This window comes from Zootoca vivipara, chromosome 2, assembly GCF_965207765.1.
Source record: "Zootoca vivipara chromosome 2, rZooViv2.hap1.1, whole genome shotgun sequence".
Classification (NCBI taxonomy): domain Eukaryota; kingdom Metazoa; phylum Chordata; class Lepidosauria; order Squamata; family Lacertidae; genus Zootoca; species Zootoca vivipara.
This window is the reverse complement of record NC_142584.1, coordinates 100655932-100681429: the sequence shown is the minus strand read 5'-3', so window position 1 is coordinate 100681429 and position 25498 is coordinate 100655932. Positions and strand designations below refer to the sequence as shown.

Here is a 25498-nt window from a genome sequence, read left to right as displayed (position 1 = left end):
GCTGAAATGAATTTTGGCCATAGGTGCCACTTGGAAAGAGACAAAGAGGACTTTAAAGAAATAGGGAACTGACCTCATTGTGTCTGCAATTATAGGCTGCACAGTTTAAAGGCACTCTATCCTAAATTACCAGAACACAAAGATGTAAGTGATGCTCCAAAAGAAAGAAATAAAGAAAAAACATGAACTGATTAGGGGACTTGGGAAACAGTCTGGGAAACTGTCTTGTTGTGATGCAGATTTAATGTATGTGTTTGTTTACAAATTGTTAAGTTTCTTTGAGTTACCTTGGCAAAAAAGCAAGCAATAAATTTAATAGCTAATAGCAGCTGGTGCTGGAGGAGACTCTTGAGAGTCCCATGGACTGCAAGAAGATCAAACCTATCCATTCTTAAGGAAATCAGCCCTGAGTGCTCACTGGAAGGACAGATCGTGAAGCTGAGGCTCCAATACTTTGGCCACCTCATGAGAAGAGAAGACTCCCTGGAAAAGACCCTGATGCTGGGAAAGATGGAGAGCACAAGGAGAAGGGGACGACAGAGGACGAGATGGTTGGACAGTGTTCTCGAAGCTACGAACATGAGTTTGACCAAACTGCGGGAGGCAGTGCAAGACAGGTGTGCCTGGCGTGCTATGGTCCATGGGGTCATGAAGAGTCGGACACGACTAAACGACTAAACAACAAAAGCAGCAATACTTTTATGCACAATAGCAACACACACAAACACCTGGTTTAAAACATTAGCTCTTACTGAGCGATGCTTAATTATTTAGAAGCTGTTATAACATACAGGGTATGGTTGCTTTATGTAACTTCTTCTAAGAAATATATTCAGGTAAGCCCAACATCATGTATAAGCATTTCTCACACTGAACTCTGCCTCATTTGTGATCTGATAAATGCATGCTGGAGTGCTTTCTGACTTTCCACTCCAAGGTACAGAGCTTCTCTTTGCCTGTTGCACCAGTTACTTGAGCACACAGAGTGTATAAAATGGTGCCTCTAGCAGTATGTGTTTTTTATGTTATTGAAGCACGGAATAAAGTGCAACTTTCTGCTAAATATCAGTTATGGAATGAGATGTATTCCTTGAACCCAGTTTTTATTAGCCAAATATATGGCAGTATTGCTCTTGCTCTGAATGCATACGTATTGATGTTTCGTATAATGTGCTTTCAGAAGGATGTTCCGTGTTGTACAGCTGTCTCATTTCTATATGGTTGGAAGATTGACTCCACCGAATGATTTATGTGTAAGTTGTGTGTGGGGAGGGGGTTGTTCATCATGTTGGGACGCGGGTGGCGCTGTGGTCTAAACCACTGAGCCTCTTCGGCGTGTCAATCTAAGGGTCGGCAGTTCGAATCCCTGCGATGGGGTGAGTTCCTGTTGCTCTGTCCCAGCTCCTGACAACCTAGCAGTTTGAAAGCATACCAGTGCAAGTAGATAAATAAGCACCGCTGTGGTGGGAAGGCAAACAGCATTTCCATGAGCTCTGGCTTCCGTCACGGTGTTCTGTTCTGCCAGAAGCGGTTCAGTTCTGCTGGCCACATGACCCGGAAAGCTGTCTGTGGCCAAACGCCAGCTCCCTTGGTCTGAAAGTGAGATGAGCGCCACAACCCCATAGTCACCTTTGACTGGACTTAACCATTCAGGGGTCCTTTACCTTTTTTACCTTTACCTTTTCATCATGTAACATATCCAATAATTTTTGTATTGTTGTTGTTGTTGTCACAGTGGCAGAGGAAAATATTTTTGAGAGTTGGAACATACTGAAGAGTAGTGGGAATTGTGCCATTCTGAGCTTACTCTCTCTTTGGTTTCCCCACCTTTTTGTTTTGTTTTGGATTAAACAGCTCAAGAGATGCTACTTATTTTGTATGGAAAATTTCACTGCCATCTCCCAATACATATGGGCATGTGAGAACAAGACAAAGAGCAACACCCCCTAACTGAGCGGTCAGCTCCAGTTTTTGTTGACCTTGATGTAATAGATCCACACCTCAGTTGGGAAGGAATTCTACAAGGAAGGAGCCAAAACTTACACCCACACATATTTCCACTACAGCTCAGTTTTATTCCAGGTTGTGCTTGCATCTGCAAAAGAACCTCACTATTGGATCTCAACTCAGGGGGCTATGCATGAATGATGAAGATGTACCCTCAAGCACAGAATACCTCCAAGATGTGCCGGTGGTGATGCTGAAATATAAGACAATCATACTGGAATACTATAGCTAATGTCTGAAGGATATCAGGGAACATGCCTCGCTCGATAGTCTCATCCTATTTAACAGTTGTTTTATTGACGCTTAGCCAACTCATTCGGAATTAGTAATGAGTTTTATCACCACCAGAAGGGAAAAACTGATGCTACTGGGGACTAGGTGTCTATGATCAGCACCTTGTGTACTGTAGATGCTGGAACTGGAATGAGGGACGTAGGTGGTGCTAGGGGGATAAATGAACTCTGACGGGATATGTTAGCCCAGCAAAGGTCAAGAGGCGCCTGAGGGATTTATATAATCATTGCCTCTCCCTGGGCTTTTGCTGTGTCATTGACCAAGAAGGCTTGCAGCTGGATATTCTCCTCATAAGTAGATCCTTCTTCCCAAGTAGACCCTTCCCCTCATAGAGAACCCTGTTGATATAGCTGCCTGGCAGCCAAACAGGTGCTGCTGTGACTTTGGCCTTCTTGCTTGGTCTGCCATTAACTTTGCCCAGGCAGTGATGCACCAGGATCAATACAGAGCTCTGGATGAGGTCACTGGAGGTCCAGGACAAAGCATCTCTGAGACTACTGCCGGCTACTGTGAGTTCCTCTACGTCCCCCTTGCATTTGAATGGGGGTTCTCCAGGGGTTCTCCAGAGTCGTCAGTAGGGTTGCCAGACTAAATAGAGGACAGGACTTCCGTGCCTTTAATTGCCCTGCTCTCTTTTGAGTCTGGAAACCTTAAAGCAGGCATCCCCAAACTGCGGCCCTCCAGATGTTTTGGCCTACAACTCCCATGATCCCTAGCTAACAGGACCAGTGGTCAGGGATGATGGGAATTGTAGTCCAAAACATCTGGAGGGCCGAAGTTTGGGGATGCCTGCCTTAAAGAGAAACCAGCAGACCCTTTGCTTGGAAATTAAACACAGGGTTTGCTGGTTTCTCTTTAAGGTTTCCAGACTCAGAAGAGAGCAGGGCAATTAAAGGTACAGAAGTCCTGTCCTCTATTGAGTTTGGCAGCCCTAGTCGTCAGTGTCAGTCAGGATTCAGACCATAGCTGCCAAGTTTTCACTTTTCTCGCGAGGAAGCCTATTAAGCATAAGGGAAAATCCCTGTAAAAAAGGGATAACTTGGCAGCTATGATTCAGACACTGGGTGTTGTTGTTGTTGTTGTTGTTGTTGTTGTTGTTGTTATTAATATTATGGAGATGAGCAAGACTAGAAAAAAATTGACACCTCTCGATTTAATTCAAGTACCATTTCTGGATATATAGAACCCCAATATACCTTATTGTAATAACACACATTTATGGATCATACTGGAATGCTCTGAAACACCCTATCCTGGAGGACCCTGAATACAGTTTGTGCTGGCTGGGAAGGAGGAGAGTGAGGTGGCAAGGGCTGGCAAATCCTCTTGCATGACCCTTGGTAGCAGCTTTATCAACCTTGTAGCCTGTAAGGACAGGGAAGGGGAGATTAACACTAGCTGTAGCTTTTCCCTGTATGTGTTTTCCTTTGTTATTTCTATGGAGGAGGACAGGAGGAAGTATCTTGCTGTGGATGATTGTGGGCAGTAGTTCATACCATTCAGGCTGAGAGCCTGGATTAGGCTAGCGATTGGGGGGTTGAAAGGTGTTAAATTGCTCAAAAGTCACAGGGTGAGAGTGTTGGCACAGAGGGGTTGTGAATGGGCTGCCATAAGTGACAAATAGAGCAGGAACTGCAGCTGATACCACTAGTTTAATTGGTCTGAACATTGTGTGGGTGTGTGGGTGTGGGTGTGGGTGTGGGTGTGTGGATGTCCATTGCATTTGGTTGAATTTGAAATTTTAATTGTCGTCATTGTAGCTTAGGACATTACTGGGAATTGATGTCCGGAAAGGCAACACATCTTAGGCAAGTCAATCGAAAAAAGCTCAGTAACTTTTGGGGTGTCCTGGTTTTTACTTTTTGAAATATGGCAACCCTATATGTAGTTTTGCTTGTTTACCTTAAGGCAGAATTGTTAATCTGTTGTTTAGTGGACCTGTTTATTTTTATTATTTTGTTCCCCGCTTTGGGGTTGAAAATATTCAATGAAGAGATGAAGTGTAAATACCGTAAATAAATAAATAATATTAAATTAATAAAAGAAAAAAGAGTAGTGGTGTTGAAACTTTTAAATCTACTGCTGCAAATATTTAGTGGGAATGTTAAAATACAAATTAGGAAGATTACAATACCTAGCACTGGACTATTAAACCCTGCAGGTAATGTTGGGCCTAGCACCCACTAGTGATTAAACTATTAACTACAGATACACCTAGAAAAAATAAAGTGAAGGATTAAGTTAAACACTGTAATCATGGTATTTTAAAAACCCTGTATTTTTTTTCTTGTGACACTCTTCTTTTCCAATATGCTGCCACCTTAACATAAATGCCTCTTTGAAAGCCAGGCTTTTAAATTAGCAGGTGCCTATTTTTTTTTATTTTGTTGTCTATCAAGTGAAATCAGATCAAGCTCAGGCTGTAAAGAAAACTTTTTACTGCTTCCCTGACAGACACCTGGAGCCAAGGCTGTCACCGATCCATTTCTGTAAGCAAGAAGAAAGTGGACAAGACAGTCTGTGTCTCGGATGAACATTTAATTGAAGGGATAACCCATTTCACAAGGACATTTCCTCCTGTATATGCTGCTCCTCCAACCTGGTTTGTTTTGTTTTTATTTTTTTAAACTCTCTGGAACCCTCACATTTAGCTTTAGAGATCATTATAGAGGTGCCTTCAGGTAATGTTGCAAACATGCACCCAGCAACTGAGGACTGCGTCATCTGCTGGCTTGCTGCGTGCATGCATGAACCGGATATTACATATCACAAGCACTGAAGACCGGGGACACGTGGCTCAGCTTGCTGCTCTGTTCAACAGCCTCACAGTCACATTTTGTGCCAGCTGTGGTTTTGTTTACAAGCACCTTTGGCATTGCAAGAAGCTGCCTTTGAATTCACAGAACCGTAGAGCTGGAGGGACCCCAGGGGTCATCTAGCCCAAGCCCCTGCAATGCAGGAATCTCAGCTAAAGCATCCAAGACAGATGGCCAGCCAACCTCTGCTTAAAATCCTCCAAGGAAGGAGAGTCCGCCACCATTTGAGGGAGTCCGTTCCACTTCCGAACAGCTCTCACTGTCAGAAACTTCTTCCAGATGTTTGGTTGGCATCTTCTTTCTACCTGAAGGCTGAAGCCATTGGTTTGGGTCCTACCTCGTGGATCAGGAGAAAACAAGCTTGCTCCGTTACAGTAAGAGCTGCTCGACAGTGGAATTTGCTGCCAAGGAGTGTGGTGGAGTCTCCTTCTTTGGAGGTCTTTAAGCAGAGGCTTGACAGGCATATGTCAAGAATGCTTTGATGGTGTTTCCTGCTTGGCAGGGGGTTGGACTGGATGGCCCTTGTGGTCTCTTCCAACTCTATGATTCTATGATTCCATCTTCCATGTGAAAGCCCTTCAGATATTTGAAGATGATCAGCCCTGAATGCTCACTGGAAGGACAGATCCTGAAGCTGAGGCTCCAATACTTTGGCCACCTCATGAGAAGAGAAGACTCCTTGGAAAAGATTGAGGGCACAAGGAGAAGTGGACCACAGAGGATGAGATGGTTGGACAGTGTTCTCAAAGCTACGAACATGAGTTTGACCAAACTGCGGGAGGCAGTGGAAGACAGGAGTGCCTGGCGTGCTCTGGTCCATGGGGTCACGAAGAGTCGGACACGACTAAATGACTAAACAACAACAACAATCATATCTCCTCTTTCAGTCTCCTCTTACCAGGCCAAACATGCCCAATTCCCTCAAGTGTTCCTCATAAGGCTTGATTTCCAGCCCCTTGATCATGGTTGCCCTCCTCTTCACACATTCCAAGGCAGACCAATGATCCTCATAGATAAATGTTGTTGATACTGACAGTGGCTCTCTGTGGTTTTAAGACAGGAGTCTTGCCAACACTGTGTTAACATTCCTTGTGGCCCCGGAACCTGAAGCCAAGCCGCCACCTCATTACCACATAACAGTAGAGCTTGGACTACTGCAATGCGCTCTACGTGGGGCTACCCTTGAAGGTGACTCGGAAACTACAACTAATCCAGAATGCGGCAGCTAGACTGGTGACTGGGAGGGGCCGCCAAGACCACATAACACCGGTCTTGAAAGATCTACATTGGCTCCCAGTACGTTTCCGAGCACAATTCAAAGTGTTGGTGCTTACCTTTAAAGCCCTAAATGGCCTCGGTCCAGTATACCTGAAGGAGCGTCTCCACCCTCATCGTTCTGCCCGGACACTGAGGTCCAGTACCGAGGGCCTTCTGGGGGTTCCCTCGTTGCGAGATGCCAAGTTGCAGGGAACCAGGCAGAGGGCCTTCTCGGTGGTGGCGCCTGCCCCGTGGGACGCCCTCCCAACATATGTCAAAGAGGAAAACAACTACCAGACTTTTAGAAGGCACCTGAAGGCAGCCCTGTTCAGGGAGTCTTTTAATGTTTAATAGATTATTGTGTTTTATCTTTCTGTTGGAAGCCGCCCAGAGTGGCTGGGGAAACCCAGCCAGATGGGCGGGGTATAAATAATAAATTATTATTATATTATTATATAGAGCTGGCCTGGGAAGAGAGTGTGGCACTCCGTGAGTAAGGCCTGAAAACTTGAGGCAGGCCTGAAAACCTGGGACTGTGAGTCAGTGTCAAGACTTATGAGGAGGATGGCAATGTCATAGCAACAGAAAAGACAGATGGGTTAATCAGAGTCACTCTCTGTCAAGCAAAGGAGGGAAATATGGCAAAGGAAAAGGCTAGCAAAGGTTACAGAAAACAAGCTGACAGATGACCAGAGCCCAGAGAAGGTTTTAGCCCAAGATTCAGAAAAGAAACATTCCCTTACACAGAAAAAGATTGAAATTTGCCTTATTCAGTCCGTTTTCCCCACCTCTTTATCATTTTCAAGCTATATAAACCAACATATGGAGTCCATGTAAATATTTTATATTAAATTTTCTTCGTGGGCTATTTCCAGTTTTTCTGTGACATCACCACTTCAGGGGTTGTGGTTGTTTTTTCTTTTTCTTTTTTTTTTAAAAAAGCAGATGAAATCTGGTACAGATCTCCCCCCACTGTTTCTTCATCTTTTCCCGATAGTATGAAGAGAAACAGTTTATGCTTCCAGTCTACCACTCTGTCGATCTTCACACCATTGAAGTGATCATATAACAAATTTCACATTGTGGTGTGTTCTCCCCCCCCCCCACTCCACACACAAACACTGTCGCCCTCCCCGCCGACAGTGTTTTTGAAGGCTTTTTTCACATATCACATCTCTCCTCTGACAGTGCCATTATTCACAGCGGGAATGGGCATTTGTTCTGAAGTTTTCCTCACGCAAACATATCTCATTAGCCATTTTTGGCTTTGCTTCTTGGCATCTGCCAGAGCAACAGCCTGAGTCACAGTCTCGTTTAAGTCGGCGGCTGCCTTTGCAAAAACTCCTGCTGCCGTTTCAGCAATAACCGTATCCCTCCTCTACCACCTGCATGCTGTGCGTATCTGCCCCACCCCGTTCCACCCCAAGAGGACCGGCTAATCCTAATTCCTCTATCTTGGCCTCAGCACAGACAAAATATGTGCAGACAGAAAGTCAGGGCTTACTGCGCATTCCTTCCCCACAGGTAAGTAAATACCGACAAGCAGAGCAACAAGGAACGAGAAGGGTATTGTCACCCACTGTGGTCCACCAGCCAGATATGAGAGGCTAAAGTTCTGATTCTACTCAGCTGTGGGCCTTTGGGCAGGCTTCCCGCAAACTGTACTTTCCTGGCCAGTGCTGGATTTACGTATAAGCTAAACAAGCTATAGCTTAGGGCTCAACTCTCTTGGGGGCTTAGCTGCCAAGTATCTCATTTTTCACAGGAAAGCCCCAGATTTTAATCCGTTTCCCGCTGTTCTCCCGAATGGAGAAAAATCCCGGAAAACCCCCGGATTTCCCAGCTGCCAGAGAGCCTCCATGTGTGCTGCTGATCCCACATTTTTCAGTGGGAGACTTGGCAGATATGCTTGGGGGGCCCAAAAAAAATTAAAGGAAAAAATCCTGGATGTACATTTCCAAAATATAAGATAAAAAAAACAAATAAAATACAGTGGTACCTCTACTTATGAATTTAATGCGTTCCGAACACACATTTGTAAGTCAAAAAAAAATTGTAAGTCGAATCCCATAGGAATGCATTGGGAGAAAAAATTCGTAAGTCGAAGCAACCCTATCTAAAAATTCGTAGAAAAAATCCTATCTAAACCGCATCCAAGATGGCGGACGGAGCTCCATTTGTAAGTAGAAAAATTCGTAAGTAGAGTTATTTGTAAGTAGAGGTACCACTGTAAAACCTACATACAGCAACAGTGTTTTGCGTTGTATAGGCTCCTATGATGTAAGTCATGGGCCCCGCCTGCTAGCCTAACTCCCTAAAATATCACTGGTTTGCTCATTTCTATATATAGGGTGCCTACATTCTGCATGTGCAAATGGCTTTAGGTCCTATTAGGTCCATAAATTACCATAGCATATATTCAACACAAAAAAAACAGCAACAATTTGTTGTTGACAAAGGACAGCTGGACATATAAAGGGCCCCATCACCTTCAGTAGCTTAGGGCCTCATCAAACCTAAATCCGGCCCTGATCCTGGCCTTAATTTCCCAACTGCATAGTGGAATTAACTACCTCACTTTCTTACGGTATTATACTGTAACCCGCTGTGCGATCCTTAGATGAAGGGCAGCTGTGATGCCCACCCAGCAAATAATGCTACGTAAGGGGACAGAGAGGGACTGTAGTTGCCTTGCCATCAAGGTGGCGGTGGCTGGTTCCACCTGCTGTGCCTCAGCCTGTTGCCCTGGAAGCTTTCCTAAGGAAGATGCTAGCATTTTGAGTCTAGGTGTGGCTGTAGGGAGGAATCGAGAAGCACCCAAGGGCTGAGAACATGAGTGATCAGGGATGGGGTGAGTGATCTCCAGTGCTTTGTTTTCTTTCTTTCAGGGGTAATACATGAGTTGCTGCTATTCATATCTTCATAAAATTGCTGTGGGTGCCAGCACAAAATGGCTGCTTTGGGCAACATAATCAGAGGTGGCGGCATTCTATCAGTGGCGATATCTATTCTGACCTTAGTGGGGGAATGGAGAGATAAACCTCCACCCTTCTTGCAACCTGCTGCTTTAGGATCGTTTTCAAATCAGTTTAAAATAACAAATGGCCAAGCCCCATCTTGTACCATGAATGACTAAGGCAGGCATCCCCAAACTTCGGCCCTCCAGATGTTTTGGACTACAGTTCCCATCTTCCCGGACCGCTGTTTGGCTTATTTCTGCCCTCCCCTGCAAATGCTCTCTCTCTCTCTCTCTCTCTCTCTCTCTCTCTCTCTCTCTCTGTGTGTGTGTGTGTGTGTGTGTGTGTGTGTGTGATCTAGTTTTAGTAGATAGAACTAGCTTTAGTAGATAGAACTTGTCTTGGTGCGAATGACAAAACAGATCTACTGAAATCGTTTTTTTCTGCACAACTCCTATCCGTTTTGTCTGCCCACCTCTCTCAAATGAGCTACTGCAGCATTTGCTAGGGCTGATGGGATTCATAGTCCAAAATGTATGGACATCACTAGGTTGGCAAAGGCCATGCTAATGACATTGTTGGTGATGCCTTGTCATCTTAGTTTTATTTTGTATTATGTACTGAGGTTTGGGTGTGATTCCAGCTCACACTCCTGCAACCAAACACTCTCCTTGTGGTCTTGAAAGCAATGGGGAAGGGTAGTTATTCTTCATGGGAACTACTGGGAAATGGGAAATGCATGAATGGTTGCTCAGTTGTTTCAGCAGAGGTGGTGTGCAGCAGAGCCATAAGCATGAACTTTAGGTTATCACTGCTAATTTGCCGTTGAGCTGAAAACTACAAACACCATCACAGTAAGCTGCTTTAAGGGGCATTGTTTTTAGCAAAAATGAAAATATAAGGTGCTTATCACACAATGTGCAATTATCCTAGTTGTAATGACAACTTAGTTGTACTTCGGTTTTCTGTTAAATATGTTTATTGTTGAGACAAAAATTATTTTTACAAAAAGGGAAAAACCCACAATAATAATGTTTACCCATGTGCCTCGTTTTGGTACAGTAATTGTGTTTCCGTCTCCTCTTGTTTGTAATTACAATCTTCTATTTCGTGTAACTATGATCTGCGAATTATTTGTTATAGGATATAGGATTAAAGCATAAAATGAAGAAGTATGCCATTTAAGGAGTGTAGCAAACTCTCTCTCAAAAAAAAGAAATAGAAAAAAAAAGGTCATGGACTATGGCCTGAGCCTGTAACCAATTTAAGAATGAAGAGTCATAGCAAAATGGAAAAATACAAATCCTTGTCGTCACATGTTTGCTTGTAACTAGAGATGTAGGAGAGTGCTTTGCAAATACAATTTTCTGCTCAGAGCATTTCTGGGTAGATGAGCCTTTACTGCTTCTATTTAATTCATTTGGTATGGAAAGCCCTTTAAAGTCAAGGTTCTCCTGTCTATTTTGCCTGCCCACCCTCCCAATATTTTAAATTAAAATTAGTTTCCAACAGAAAGGCAATTAACCACATACTGGAGCCAACCAATCACAACGCACCATTTTGATATCCAGAGTGGAATGAAAATGGAAAGGCCTGTTCATCTTGTATCTGAAATATCCTCTCCTGTCTCTGAGAATGCTCTCAGGAGCTAACCATCATTGTAGCAAGATTAATCTTATTCCATTCTTCCCCCCCCCCTCCCCACCCCAGACAAATGCAATCAAACAGGGCATGGTTTGAAACCTTTTATACCTTGTCTCAGACATCTGGAGCCAGGTCTGCCAGAAAGAAAGAAAGTGAAAAAGACAGACAGCACTTCAAATAAATCAATTCCACCTATTAGCTCTTTTCATTTGTCTATATTTTCAGAAGCAATGGGAGCGCTGGAGGCAAACCGGGGGTGATTTGTTTGGTAATTATACTGCTTTCTTAACTACTTCAAACTCAGCTTAGATCTACACTGATCAATGGACTTGTGCAACATCCACTACATAGTTCAAAAATCAAGTACATAAATGCTTCCAAATGCACTCTTCTCCCCCCCCCCCCGCTCCCCTTTTGCAAGTGCCAGATAAAACAATTTATTCCTCCTAATAAAAATAGACCTGTCATTTAAGGGGCATGGCTCTGGCTGCTCAAGTTCTGAATTAGGGTTGTGCTGAATATTCTCACCCAGAACAATTTTAAGAGAAAATGGTGGAAGGTTTCCACACACCCCCATGTTCTCCTCTATACATCCCTATACATGGCAGGTGGTGGTGGGGAGGTTCCCACCGTTCGTGGCAGTTGTTTGCCTAGGCTGCTGTTGTGTCAGCAACACCCCGCACCCTGCCGCAAATTCCTTACCTGCATGAGCACAGCCAATGATGGAGCAAATATTGGACATTATGATGCTATAATGCCATGTAGTGAATTTAGAATGGACAACACGAGGGCAAGTAGCACTGCTCTTCCTCCGAACTGGTGTCAAGAAGGGAGCCAGGCTACAAACCGATTTGCCCCCTCTCATTATTATTTGTTTATTCATTGGATTTCTCAACCCACTTCTTCCACAAGGTCCTAGGGCTAAGTTACTCAAACAGCAATACAGTCACTAACGTAATGGGGTGGGTAGAAATGTAGGCAAAATGCACTCCCAATTTGACATAACCCACCCCTGAAACTGGGTCCAATATTTACAAGAATCCCCCTTTGCAACACCAAAACCGATCAAGATTTGTCTTAGGTAAAACACAGGCACATTCTACATTGGGCCACCAGGGAACAAATCCTCTTTGCAATAAGAATCCGCCTGTTGCTCCCTGTGTTAATCTCTAGAGATCACTTTAAAAAAAAAAGTTTGTAAGTTGCTAATGATTTGCTCCAAATATTCTTTGCCCTCTTTGCCCTCTAAATAGAATAATGAAACCACAGCACCCATACAAATGACGCATACGCAAGATGCATGCTGGTAAGACATCATCAACCAACAGGGACCACGAAACATCCTTGCATCAGAAGTCATTGCCAGCAGATTCCCAGTGGGGGATACGGTACCCAAAGGCACATCAGATCAGAATAGAGACCGGTCCATCAAACCCAAGTACAGCACCTCAAGGTGATATTGAAAATGCACTTTTCACCACACAGTCACACACAGTGCAGTTTAAGACTATTATTATTATTATTATTATTATTATTATTATTATTATTATTGATTTGTTTATACCTTGCCTTAAAGTATGGCCATTTGCAACATGGTGGTCCTGTCCCATTATAGCGATTTACCAACACTGAGGTCCAGCGTCGAGGGCCTTCTAGCGGTTCCCTCGCTACGAGAAGCCAAGTTACAGGGAACCAGGCATAGGGCCTTCTCGGTAGTGGCGCCCGCCCTGTGGAACGCCTTCCCATCAGATGTCAAGGAAATAAACAACTACCAGACTTTAGAAGACATCTGGAGGCAGCCCTGTTCAGGGCAGCTTTTAATGTTTGACGGGCTATTGTATTTTAATATTTTGTTGGAAGCTGCCCAGAGTGGCTGGGGAAACCCAGCCAGATGGGTGGGGTAAAAATAATTCATTATTATTATTATTATTATTATTATTATTATTATTTGTTTAAGATAAGTAAGTTGTTTCACTAACAACACAGCAAATGCAGTCTACTCATCTGCTTCTAAATTAACAAGAATGAAATGTTGCTTTTCCTACCTCTGCTCCTCAAACTCACATTTTGAAAAGGGAAAGGGAAATAGAAATCTCCTACTTCAGATAAATTTCAGAATATTGCTTTAAAAAACACAAAAATTTAATTTTAGGACATGTTTCAACCTTGCTGGTTTTGTGCCGCAAACCCTGCTTTCTATGCTGCCCACAAAACTAAGTAAGATAGAGCTTCTTTAGCATGGCTTACCCTAATTCAGGTAAGGTAACTTATTCACAGTCTCTGGAGAGAGTTGAATACTACCAGCTGACAATGCCATCTGATTTGAATACTATGAGCAAAGCCTTGCAAACAGGCCCAGATACCAGCATACAGCGTTCAACCTCACAAAAGAGCAGAATTATATGATGGGAACGCCCTCCCATCAGATGTCAAAGAGAAAAACAACTACCAGACTTTTAGAAGACATCTGAAGGCAGCCCTGTTCAGGGAAGCTTTTAATGTTCGATGGACTATTGTATTTTAATATTTTGTTGGAAGCCGCCCAGAGTGGCTGGGGAAACCCAGCCAGATGGGTGGGGTATACCAGCATCCGGACTCTTCTGTTGGTGTAGAAATGTGATGGCTACACAACAGAAAGAATGCCTCCTACCAGTCGGTGGCCATCAATCAGAGGTTCTCAATCTTCTCCAGTAACAAGTCTACCCCTACCCTGCCTATATATAGTGCCGGCTAAAGGTGTCTGTCATGAAATGCTCTTTGCTCATATAAGACTGAGGGAAATGAAAGAGGCAAGGTTCCTTTGCTCGTGCGCAAGCTTTCTTTCATTTGGTAGGGGAGGAGGGGAGGAGGCAAATGGCTGCTCTTGGGCTTCTTGCCAGTTGCAGGTGGAGTTTGAACTGATCGGGATAATAAGAATAAATGAACAGTTATCCAGATGGTGCAAGATGGCAGGTAATTTGTACATAATTGTAACTCTCTCTGGGGTTAAACAAAGTAGCACAGGAGGGGGAAGAGGCAGAGGCAGGGAAGAGGGAGATAAAAAATATGGCGAGCAAGCCCCCGGAAATTGTTATTTACAGCAGTCACGGGTTAATTTTCGTCCCCCATCATGAGATTACATGCAGTTTCCCAAAAGGTCTTCAAGTGGGTCACAGCTTTGCAAGCTGTGATTAAAAAAAATATGAAATACTGCAATGGGTGTGTTTATAATAAGCTCTAATCACTTTCTGTACTTCAGAAGGGGGGGGGGGAGAGGTATCAACAAAACACCCAGTTAGTAATCTTTGAATTATAGGTACTTGGTATGCATAGTAAAAGATTTCCTAAGGAGGTTTAGTAGGTGTTTTAATGTGCACAAATTGATGGGAACGGTTCCCTCTAGGAAAAATAATATGTCCTTAATAAAAACACACAGATAGACTCATGAAACATCTAACCTTTCTGAAATTAACACAGGAGTAAATGCATACTCAGCTGTTATGCCTCAAATGTTACACTGCGAAAGGCAACAAAATAAGCTACCTAAGGCTGATTGCTTACTTGGGAGTATAAGTAACATTTTCATATATATAATCATCTTTGATTATTGATTTGATTATTTAAGTTCTATACCACTTTTAAAAATGCATCTCGGCAGTGCGCAAAAAACTGAAAGAACATCACCCCTAGTCTCTGACTCTAGACTTGCTTTTCATGGACAGGCCTAAGGTGGGATTATTTATTTATTTATTTATGCCCCACCCATCTGACTGGGTTCCCCCAGCCACTCTGGGCGGCTTCCAACAAAACATTAAAATACAGAGATCCATCAAACATTAAAAGCTTCCCTGAACAGGGCTGCCTTAAGATGCCTTCTAAAGGTCTGGTAATTGTTGTTCTCTTTGACATCTGGTGGCAGGGTGTTCCACAGGGCAGGTGCCACTACCGAGAAGGCCCTCTGTCTGGTTCCCTGTAACTTGGCTTCTCGTAGCGAGGGAACCTCCAGAAGGCCCTCGGCGCTGGACCTCAGTGTCCGGCTAGAACAATAGGGGTGGAGACGCTCCTTCAGGTATTTCAGATGGTATTTCCTCAGGCTGCCCACAGCTGTGTCCCATTCAGCTGCACTCTCCACACTCAGTTCCAGGTGCAACAGATTTCTTAAGTTTTCCAAGGGGTCCAAAGGATGGCAAAGGTGTCCCTCTCCACTAACAACTCTTTCGTCACCCTCAGGCTTGCGAAAGAGGTTAAAAAAATAATTTTATAATGTTTCTTCATCTATCTTCGATGCAAGTGGAAGAACAAGGAGGCAGTAGCTCCTCTGCATGGAGAAGATGGAGAAATGCAGAACTGCTCAACACCTACTTTGCCCCTGTCCTCTCCCAAAAGGAAAGCGGCGCTCAGAACTGGACACAGTATTCCAGGTGTGGTCTGACCAAGGCAGAATAGAGTGGGACTATTACTTCCCTTGATCGGGACACTAGACTTCTGTTGATGCAGCCTAGAATAGCATTAGCTTTTTGGCTGCTGCAACACACTGTGGACTCATGTTAAGCTTGCTTCTAATTTTTATCTGTAAGCTGCCTTGATTTCTGTCAGGGGGGGGGGGAAGGAAAAGGCAGGGTATAAATAAATATGTATGCTCTCAGAAAGTGTTATAAGAATGTTCTCCATCAGTGCTGGCGTCAGTAGCAGCTGGGGTCCCAATGCCGCAGAAAGTTTCCTTTAAAAAAATCTGTCCCTGTGCCTTGAGAAGCATCAGGTGTCTGGATGTGGCCGCCACCTTAATTTCCTACAATGCGCCCAATGTAGCATCACTCTGGGAAATTGGGAGGGATTGAAATGAAGTTGCACAGGAAAGCTTAGAGCACAGCTACTACCTAGTAGGGCTCCTTCAAACCTGGAGCTGGCCCTGTTTTCCACCTCCGGCATATGGCTACCTTTGAGGTCGGATACACTGTTCCCAGCATCAGAGAGACATTTACACCCACACTGTGCCACATAATCCCATAAATACCCCTTGTCAGGAACTTAAAAACCAACAGCGGTATGCCTTGGTCCTGTCAAAAAAAAAACCACAGTTATGTATATGAGGCTCAAGACTTGCAGAATATGTATTCATTAGCACTTTGGGCAGGTTCCTTACGTACTCCTGTTGTGAATGTCACCATCCTTCAATGATCACAAGAGTGATGGATGCATCAGGAAAATACAATGTTGGCTCAGATTTCAAAGCAGTTTGAGCTCCAATTGGCTTTCGGTTTCCCTAACCAGATTAGAGGAAGAAAGAGAGGCCGGTCACAGCAGATGCCCTGTCTCGGTTCATTACTCAACACCTGTTAAACTTGATTAACAGCCCCAGCTAATTATCTGTTAAGAGTATTGCATGCTGTGAAGGATCCCAGAGGTCTGAAAAGTTGACTTCATTTACATGTTTGTCTCCTTTCACAAGGTCTCTGTTAAACATCGCCCAGCAAAACAAAGCAGAAATCTATGGAGCATTTTTTCACAATTCCCATTGCGTTTATTCACAACCTCAGAACTATATAAGCATACATGCACACACATACGCCCCTCTAAAATATGTATTCGTTGTTGTTGTTGTTGTTACTGAGGGAAGCTATTTTCTTCATTTCCTTTGTGCCCTAAGATTCCTGACAAGTTTACAGATGGAACAAGTTTTCTTCTTCTTCTTCTTCTTCTTCTTCTTCTTCTTCTTCTTCTTCTTCTTCTTCTTCTTCTTCTTCTTCTTCTTCTTCTTCTTCTTCTTCTTCTTCTGTTGAGAAAGTTGAGCCTCATGTATAGCTATTCTAGGGCTCTCAAATCTGTTTGCCTACGTCTGCTTGGTATTACCGTGTGAGATCTGGCGTGAATGAAAGTAGTGCTTCAACAGCAGCTCATACCATCACAATATTTCCAATATTGTGGACACTGAAGACATCTGAAGGCAGCCCTGTTTAGGGAACCTTCTAATACTTGATGAATTATTGTATTTTAATATTTTGCTGGAAGCCGCCCAGAGTGGCTGGGGAAGCCCAGCAAGATGGACAGGGTATAAATAATAAGTTGTTGTTGTACAGCAACTGACTGGCTGCACAAAATCACATGACAATATTTTCAGGAGTTATTGCCAGCCATAGATTCCTCAGAGTCACAGCCCCAGAAGCTCCTTCACGTCAAACATTGCTGTGCAAGTTTGCAGCGTGAGAACGGAACAAAAATACCTCTACGCGTCTTCAGACAGAATGCACTCTGACAGAGGACTCTCCAGAGAACACGAAGCTACCACAATGCTGATGAAAAACCTGGAGCACAGTACAATTGTAAGTGCTAAAAAAGGGAACATCGGCCGTTTAAACCAAAAGAAAGGTGTCTGCTTTAAAGGGAGCAAGAGATGTTCACTTAAATCAGGTGTGGGGAACCTTTGGCCCTCCAGATGTTGCTGAACTACAACACTCCCATCAGCCTCAGCAAGCATGACCAATGGCTAAGGATCATGGGAGTCACAGTTCAGCAACTTCTGGAGGGACAAAAGTTCCCCACTCCTGAATTTTTGACTTTTGGAAGGCCTGGCACATCCTTAGTCAAAGCCCCATCCTCTGGTCCATCCTCTTGACTCTAGATCTCTCCAAATGCTCCTCTTAGTTGTCTCCAAATGTTCTTCTTAGTTTCATAAGGCTTGCCAAACTATTCATCAGTTTTGCAAATTAGATTTTCTAAAGGCAAGGTTAGCTATTTCTAATGGAACAGAACAATTATCTGCAATGGGATGATGGCACTGTTAACAACTGGGGTGCCGTCTCAGAACAAACCTCCTGGAGGAGGAAGCACTGTGAAACATAGTCCAAGTACATTCCTCTCCCCATTATCTGGTTTATTTTCAAACATGAGAAGTAACAAATTTACAGGAAGTACCTACCATTGCAGAGTGGCAGACAAAGCAGAACTGGCCAGACTGACCTGCAGGATTTGAGACCAGGACGATCAGAAATTCCAAAAGGACTGGAGTAAATTCATTGTATATTTGAATGATAATTGCAAAAACCTGAAGACACTAGCAGGATTGAAATGAATCCTACAATGTGGACAATGGGTTAAATATTTAAATTGCACAATTGGATTTGAAATGGAATACCTAGAATCATAGAATCATAGAATCATAGAATCATAGAGTTGGAAGAGACCACAAGGGCCATCCAGTCCAACCCCCTGCCAAGCAGGAAACACCATCAAAGCATTCCTGACAGATGGCTGTCAAGCCTCTGCTTAAAGACCTCCAAAGAAGGAGACTCCACCACACTCCTTGGCAGCAAATTCCACTGCCGAACAGCTCTTACTGTCAGGAAGTTCTTCCTAATGTTTAGGTGGAATTTTCTTTCTTGTAGTTTGAATCCGTTGCTCCGTGTCCGCTTCTCTGGAGCAGCAGAAAACAACCGTTCTCCCTCCTCTATATGACATCCTTTTATATATTTGAACATGGTTATCATATCACCCCTTAACCTTCTCTTCTCCAGGCTAAACATACCCAGCTCCCTAAGCCGTTCCTCATAAGGCATCGTTTCCAGGCCTTTGACCATTTTGGTTGCCCTCTTCTGGACACGTTCCAGCTTATCAGTATCCTTCTTGAACTGTGGTGCCCAGAACTGGACACAATACTCCAGGTGAGGTCTGACCAGAGCAGAATACAGTGGTAATATTACTTCCCTTGATCTAGATGCTATACTCCTATTGATGCAGCCCAGAATTGCATTGGCTTTTTTAGCTGCTGCATCACACTGCTGACTCATGTCAAGTTTGTGGTCAACCAAAACTCCTAGATCCTTTTTACCTGTTGAAGGGAAGGAGGGAAGTCGTATGCTTGGCAGAGCAGAGAGTTTTACTGTTTGGTATTGTAATGTTGGAATGTTGAAAATGCTGTTTAAGGAGGAAAATAAAAAAAAATTTATTTTTTATTTAAAAAAAAGGGAGAAGAGGGTGCTCTCATGCGCGGGTCCTGCTTGTGAGTTTCCCACAGGGTGGCCCCTGTGTCAACAAGATGCTGGACTCAAAGGGCCATTGGCCCGATTCAGCAGGCTCCTCTTATGCCCTTAGTTTGCCTTCATCTCCGCCTTTTCTTTTCCAGCTGATAGATCAAATTCAGCACACTTTGAGGGGAGGGAGGGAGGACAGAAACCCCGCTCAGTGTACTTGATACTGAGGCTATTACATAAATTAGATGGCAAGAATGTTCCCTTAAGGAATCAATTCTCAGGCCTTCGGGGAAAGCTATAGGGAAGTGGGAGGGGATGAGGGAAGGAGTAGGTCCCACCTCTGCAATCTACTCAGACCTCTCCCTTCTTGTTGAAACAAGTTCCCATTTGAACTTGGGTCTCTTTCGCGGCAGGCGATTGCTTTTTAATGCACAACTTTTCAGCGTTGTTTGATGTCTGTTAGTATCCACTACCTTATTTACTCCTGCGCCTGAAGCTAAACTCCTCAAGATCTAAGGAATTTTGAGAGACGGGGGGTGGGGAGATGCAATATTCAGCGACGTTACTTGGAAGCGAGAGAGGGAGGACTCATGTACACACAGCTTGGTTTGCTCCTGGATTTTGCTTATACCAAAATGTCTGGGAAATTTTGAGGGGGGAGAGGCACTCCAAGAGTTTCAATAAGACCAGCGAATTTTTTTTTTGGGGGGGTTGCCACACATTCCCACAATTTTCTCCACCACTTAGGGTCAAATCACACCATTAGCCCTTGCGCTCTCTCTCTCTCTCTCTCTCTCTCTCTCTCTCTCTCTCTCTCTCTCTCTCTATATATATATATATATATATATATATATAAATGGCAGTGGGAGAGGGAAGAGAGCATGGGGAGTCAATCACAATTGTGGTGGAGAATCTGATGGTGGTCGCATTTCTTTGGCCGTAGTCTGTCTGGAGGAGTAGATCTGTGATGACCAGGACCAGAGCTCCACTCCACTCTTTCTTTCCCAATACTGTATTGTTATCATTCCACGCTCTCCCACTCACTCATACTCCATCCACACACACTTGCACACAAATTCGCACACACTCATTCATACACATTCAGGCACCCCAGTCATTCATCACCCCACCCATCCATTCGTTTTCCAAACACACACACCAGTCACCCACTCATACATACAAGCTTGCACCCTATTCATCTATTCATTCTCATTTCACACATGCATCCTCCCACACACACACCATCCATCCATTCACATACAAAATCCCCTTTTGCCTCTTGACTTTTGGAGACCAAAAGACAGGTCTGCTGTCGCTACCACTGCAAAGTAAAAAGACCAGAGGAACCCCATTCCACAGCCACATTTAGCCTCCTTCCTTCGCTTGGGAACCTTTCTCCCCCCATCGGTTAGAAACTTTGCAACCAGGTGCTTCAATTCTGTCACTATATGGAATCATCTCTTCCGCTTATATCCAAACTTCCAATTGCCTGAATATTTTAGAGCTCCCCCATTTGGAATTGCAAAGTCACATCCAATTTCATCTTCTCAAATAAGTCTTCCTTGTTCTCTCTTAACCTGAACTAATGGTACCCTATGGACATTGCACTGTGGAATAAATGCATCTCTTAGTTCAGAGCTGCAACCTGAGTCGGGGGGGGGGGGGGAGAGAAAACAACTTATTGCTGTAATTGAGCTCCAAGTAATTCCAATACAAATGAACTTTCAGTGTGGTTTTGGTTTTTGGCTGCTGGAAGATTAGCTGCTTATCTATCCCAGCATGATAGATAACAGCTCCTCTCTCTATTGTAGGCTAAGCATCCAGTACCATAGGGCAGGAAACCACCAAGAGACACCATTTACAAAACAAAGATAAACCATCATTGTTGCATTTATTTATTTTTTTGCCCACACAGTCAATCCTGATCTACCTATCTGTGCTGAAAGTGAACATGTGTTTCTCTACTCCTGCAGAGGAAAATTTCAAGGTGTGGACAAGGCATCAGAGTAGGGGATTTCTGAATCATAGAATCATAGAGTTGGAAGAGACCACAAGGGCCATCCAGTCCAACCCCCTGCCAAGCAGGAAACACCATCAAAGCATTCCTGACAGATGGCTGTCAAGCCTCCGCTTAAAGACCTCCAAAGAAGGAGACTCCACCACACTCCTTGGCAGCAAATTCCACTGTCGAACAGCTCTTACTGTCAGGAAGTTCTTCCTAATGTTTAGGTGGAATCTTCTTTCTTGTAGCTTGAATCCATTGCTCCGTGTCCGCTTCTCTGAAGCAGCAGAAAACAACCTTTCACCCTCTTCTATATGACATCCTTTTATATATCTGAACATGGCTATCATATCACCCCTTAACCTTCTCTTCTCCAGGCTAAACATACCCAGCTCCCTAAGCCGTTCCTCATAAGGCATTGTTTCCAGGCCTTTGACCATTTTGGTTGCCCTCCTCTGGACACGTTCCAGCTTGTCAGCATCCTTTTTGAACTTTGGTGCCCAGAACTGGACACAGTATTCCAGGTGAGGTCTGACCAGAGCGGAATACAGTGGTGCTATTACTTCCCTTGATCTAGATGTGACAAAGGTGGAAAAGGTTAATCCCTTCCACCCACAACATGGCCACATAGGAAGACAGGGGAATTCCCTGCTGGGTCTTTTTAAGAGGTACAACTAGTACTAACATGCTGTTTAATACCCTATATTTATGTAGTGCATCCCTGAAACTGTTTAACCTTCTAAACCCTAACCTTCTAAAATACATTTAATTTATCTTAACTAGGGATGGGGGAGAAATTTGATTCTGTTTGCATTTAAAGGCAAACTTACCCAATTTGCACTGTTCAAAACAGTACATGAGCTGGAACACAGCCGTACTTTGAAATCTGCAATTTTCTGAATTTTTCAGTGCCCTTCACCAGTCAAGTAATGCATACAAAATTGCACGCACCAGAGTAAAAGGCATTAAAATGCATATATTCATGAAAATAACAAACAAAAAATGAATTGAGGAAATTCATTTTCCTTAGCAAAAAAAGTGTACATTAAGCAAAATTGCACCAAGAATGTGTATATTAGGAGAAATTTGCACAAAATGCTGTTGATTTTTCATAGCCGAGAGATCCAAGGTGACACTGGGCAAATGTGATGTCACGAAAGAACTCTTAACTCTTAAAGCTGGAGTTTTGCTAATAGTTTGAAAGAGAATGGCATGACATTAATATGAGGACAAGCTCTTGGGGTGGGTAGAGGGAGCAATATTATGAAATATTTTTTCCAAACTAAAAACTCTTCTTCACTACAGTGCCATAAATTATACAAAGTTTCGTCCTATTTTCCATTATGTTAATGTCTGTTACTGGAGAACTATCAGAGGTAGAAAACGCTGAAAGAATTAAAGTGTCTAGAAGCTGCCAGACCTAACAGAGAGCAGTAAAAGAACTGCATTACTTTAAAAGTTGGGATCGGAATTTGTTTCCCCATTAGGTCAGCAAGTCTCCGCATACTGCACAGGTGCTGTAAATTTTATGAAGTGTATTAACTAAGTTTATTAATATTTGAAAATTACTCAAAAAATCAATTGCAGAAATAGAGCTGAAATATTCACTACCATGTTCCAGCCCTAGCAGAACTTCAAACTGTCTTCTGCTGCATAAATAAAAGAGGCAAAACATAGAGTTTTCATTTCAAAGCTCTGCCAGCCTTTACAGAATCCCATAATAGTATTTCCCTCCCCCTTCTCCCTCTCTCTTGGAATTACCATATGGTTTAACATGCTTTAAGATTTTTTGAATGATGGTCCTTTAGCAAATATCTGTGCTTTTGCTGAAGGGCAATTAATTGTGATTTGCATGATTTCATCAGCAATCTAAAAGCTACAAAGGTAGAGTCAATCAACAATACAAATATGAATGTAATTCCTTCCTGCTGGCTAAAACTATTCTGTTTTCATGTGGACAGGAATGGAGTGGGAATCTCCCAGAAATTGCAAGATAAAACAAAGGAACAAAAAGAAGAGGGAGCAGCCTAACAGCCAAGTGAGGCAAAATATGTATTTTGTCCAGCCTCCTCTTTCCAAATCTCGCTAGCCAGGTGCCTCTGGGAACATCACAAACTGTTGCATGAAAGAAATGGTAAGCAGGAAAAAAGACTGCGCAAGAAGGAATTATTTTAAAGTTCTGTATTCGGAGGGATCTCAGCACAAGCAACAAGTTCTATATTCGGAGGGGTCTCAGACAAGCAACATGATAAACAGTAATTTGGAAGCGTTATGGATTGCCCTCACTTTGAATTGAGCCTAACTTGAATGGGCTGCGTGGCATTGTGATGTCATCGTGTTCACTGAAGAATCCTTGATTGGCTCAGAGTGATGGCAATATAGTTCAGGAAGCAGTTTGCTTTGCTTCTTCTCACTGATGTCATTATGTAACCAAACCCGAACATCTATGTGGACAGGTCCATTTCCAAGATGAAGAAGACCAAAGATAAAGGGCCATAAAGCTGTAGTGGACTGGGCAATGGATGGTCAGCAAGCAGACAGCAAACACACTTTACATACATGTTGTGGTTCCAGTGGGTACCCCACTCCTCACAAAGCTAAAATTTGCACTAGGTAAGAGAGGGAAAGGAATGAGATTATATTTTAGATTAAAATCTGAGCCAGAGTTTCATTCATTGGCTCAGATATAAAGCAAATGTCTCTGAAACCTATCTAATCCAGAGATCAACTTTCTTTTCCGCTAGAAATAAATTTCTCAACAGCAATCTTGTGGCTGAAAGGTCAGGGTCCACTTTCAGATTTTAGAATTAATATTGTGAGAGCGTAGAATTCTCCTTTAGATATTAAACTTGTGGACTCTAGTCCGTTGAAACACATGACATAATAAAATGTGCTGGTCTTTATGGTGCCATAAGACTCTTGTTGAAAAAGCAGGCATGATCTCTGGCCAAGTCTCGGGATCTGCCAAGGAGGCCGGTGAATATAAGTGGAGATCTAGTGCTGCTAGGTTGCCAGCCTCAGTAAGATGCTCACTTTAATTTCCCGATTAATAAAGCCAATCTGCTTTATTGCATCTTCAGTCAGTTCAATTAACAAATAAACAAAACATTATGCTTCTGATGCTGCATCAAGTGTGTATTGTGGCTGCACACTTCATTAATGGGAAACCGACATATGGCAATTTTTAGGTCACTGTTGCACCACTGAAAACAGACACATCCATCAATGCCAACATCTCTCATGTGCTGCGCAGCACCCACTGCTTTTAGCAAAAGGGTTAACATTATTATAAAAGGCAGATAAAATGGAATACTGTACTGGCACGTTTCTAATGAAGAGGGCTACGTTTTAGGAGCACATCACTGGCAATCGTCAGTGTTAAATGAATGAGCACCTAAGTTGTCATTTGTCTTGTTTTGTTTTGAAATCATCCTTATTCCACTTTTTGAACCCTGGGTGGAACCCCTCAAGGAGGCTTGCAATCACAAGTTTAAAGTATAATACAATCATAATAAATGAAATAAATAAAACAAAACCATGTAAATTATAGGTAGGAACTTGAGGAGAAATCAATCAAGAATATATATATATATAGATAGATAGATAGATAGATAGATGATAGATAGATAGATAGATAGATAGATAGATAGATAGATAGATAGATAGATAGATAACAGCCACCCTGCATTGATGACTGCCCCGCTTTATGTGGCCATAACAAAGCATAAAATGTTGTTGTTGTTGTTGTTGTTGTTGTTGTTGTCATATTTAGGAATTACTTCCTACAAAGCATCTTAAAGCAATTTCACAATACAACAAAAACCACATACAAAACAATTGCATATAATAAAACAATTACACTCAGATGCCAACTTGGATTTTTTAAAAATAAAGAAATATCCACTTAGAAGGCTTGTTGAAAGATGAAAAGTCTTCAACAAGGGCCGCAAAGACAATAAAGATGGCACCTGCTTGATATACAATGGGAGGGATTTCCAAAGGGTAGGTGGCCCACAACAAAGACCCGGTTCTAACATCATGTAGAAGGGACCTCCCGATAAGATGTTATCCCCTGAAAAATGCCGTGATTGGTTGGGCATTTAAGGAAAGAAAGAAACAGCACCCAATCATAGCACACCATTATAAATGGCACAGAGGACGGTATCTGAGATGGTAGGGTATCCAGCATGGGACTACAGTATCTCTCTGGCCTCATTTTGTGCTGACAAGGGTGAACTTTGATGATGGGAAACAAAGAGGAACATTGCTTTGCACACAAAATGAGCCCTGTGCATAGAATATTCTGGTCTAACAACAAAGGTAGAAACTTGCACATGTCGCTAAATCATCTCTCTGTGGGATGCAAGAAGGTGCTTTCCCTCACAAGTCTATACACCTGAACACCTCTCCTCTTCAACAACTGGGGGTGTCAGGGCAAGTCACTACACACAGGCAAACAAGGGAAGAGGAAGCTTCTGTCTGTGATGGAGAGCTGGTGCAACTCCACAGTTTACGGCTCATGGTTTGTCTGGGAGAATGAAACCATGAACCAGGGTTCAAAAGACACTCTTAAGT

The 25498-nt window shown here is 43.1% G+C and overlaps 1 protein-coding gene and 1 long non-coding RNA gene across 13 annotated transcripts in view; one reads left to right on the top strand and one right to left on the bottom strand.

Moving 5' to 3' along the window:
• The window catches only part of FHIT (fragile histidine triad diadenosine triphosphatase), a 1052598-nt gene that overhangs the window by 543855 nt on the left and 483245 nt on the right, over window positions 1-25498 (bottom strand). The gene's annotated exons all lie outside the window — the stretch shown is intronic.
• On the top strand, window positions 13818-24793 carry LOC148686984 (uncharacterized). The gene is made up of 3 exons (XR_015948294.1): window positions 13818-13927; window positions 17073-17274; window positions 22885-24793. It is a non-coding gene; the product is annotated as an uncharacterized LOC148686984 (long non-coding RNA).